The sequence below is a fragment of the Adiantum capillus-veneris genome, chromosome 20 (assembly GCF_014529385.1).
Source record: "Adiantum capillus-veneris isolate H3 chromosome 20, ASM1452938v2, whole genome shotgun sequence".
Lineage (NCBI taxonomy): Eukaryota > Viridiplantae > Streptophyta > Polypodiopsida > Polypodiales > Pteridaceae > Adiantum > Adiantum capillus-veneris.
The window spans coordinates 138,695,208-138,697,208 of NC_140950.1; positions in this window are offsets into that span (position 1 = coordinate 138,695,208).

Below are 2,001 nucleotides of genomic sequence, written 5' to 3' on the forward strand. Positions count from 1 at the left end.
TCTCACTCACACATTCTCTCTCTCTCTTTCTCTGTCTCTCTCTCTTCTTTCCCTATTTCTCTCTCTTCCCCTCATTATCTCTCTCTATTGCGGTGTGAACAGCCCGCAGATTAGCTAATAATAATGCTCTCCCTCTCTCTTATTACCCCACCCTGTTGACCCTCATTAACTCCCCCCCCCCCCTTCCATGCTCATTATCGGCCAAGAGCAGCCCGAAGGCACCCCCCCTCCCTCTCTCTCTCTCTCTTCCTCTCACGTGCTCTCTCGACCAGCCCGAAGGCGCAGCAGCATAATAATGCACACTCTCTCTCTTATCCACACCCACAAATCCCACTCCCTCACCTTCTCCCTCCCTCGCCACCTCACCCCGGCCTCCCTCTCTCGCTCTATGCTCAAGCCCGTAGGCACCGCTCTCACACTCTCTCTCTGGCTCTCTCGTTAAGGCCCGCAGGTGCAGGTAACGCACACACCTACACACACATGCAGTCACACACACTCTCCCCCTCCTATCTCTCCCTGCGCTCGCGTTCCCTCCCACCCTCACTCTCGTTCTTTCTCTCTGTGTTGCCATTGCCACAAATTAAAAAAGTATATATATATATATATATATATACACACACACACACACACGTTTCATAAAATAATACCCCCCCCCTCTCTCGTTCCCACACACACCCCCCTACAAAACCACAACCCTGTGCATATGCACACGTAAACATACACACACATATACAACACATAAACACAATCACGCAGTCACCTATATACACACACGCCTAAAAAAACTCACCCATAGACGCACGTCACATATACACATACATGCACACGCATTGCACGCACGCATATACACACCCATAATAAAAGAGCGAAGGAATAATCAACAGTGATGCCAAAGAGAAGAAAGACGGCCAAGTCGTGCGCCACCAACACCAAAACAAGAAGTGGTGCCGAAGGCACACCCCGGCCGGCACCGAAAGGAAGTAACATGTAGCATCTTGGCTTCCCGTGACAAATACCAATTTTGGTACCGTTAAACCTCACAACGACCACCCGAACCATCAACAAAACCCTTGTCAATTCCCCAAAATCCAATTTTCCTTAATAACCTAGCCAGTGGCTACTGGATTGTTAAAAAAAAAAACTCTCCCCACCCCACTCTTTCCTCTCTCTCTATCTCTACCTTCTCTCTCTCTCAGTCTCTCTTACTAGCGAGGCATCTAGACCTTCTACAGTGACCAATGGATATTTGCAAGGACCATTGGGTAAGTACCACCTCTCAAGCCTATATAAAGAGGCCTCCGCTAAGCAGAAAGGGACACAAGTGAAGGAGGAATACAGTAGCTCCATGCACTCTACATTGTAAGAACCACTAAGCACATTATGCACCCCAAGCTAGAGAGCTCATGGAATCATGTTGAGTTGCAAGCTTGGGCATTTTAGCATTGGCAACATCACTATTTTTCCCATTCTCCACCACACCATGGTTAAGTTACTAGTTACAACCACTCCATGCACATAAGGTAGTCACTACTCTCCCGTGAGGCAACATGACCACGCTTGGATTGAATGCATCGACACCATGCTACCTTTTCCGCTCTCGATGTTGGTGATTGACGTCGTCGGTGGCTACATCGTCTTGATGTTTTCTCTCGATTTACCTTCCCACTAACTCCAACTTCGATATGCACCATATGGAGCTCTCATTCCATGACGCATCCCTAGTGCCAAGAGCCAGGTTTGTAACCATCAAGACCACCATTTTTAAGTATCATCATCGCCAATAAAAGGGTGCTATGTTGTCTTGATCTTCGGGGTCCATTCTCTGTTCTCCTTAGTTTTGTTTTCCCACATTTGCGGGATGTTTCGTCTCTTGTATATCACTCTGCTTGTTCTCCATCACATGCGACCTCTCCAATTAGTCAGTAAGCTCCATTCCGACCTTGCCACATACCTCCCTTGTACAGACACTCCTAACGGCGGTTGACTAGGCATTTTCTACAT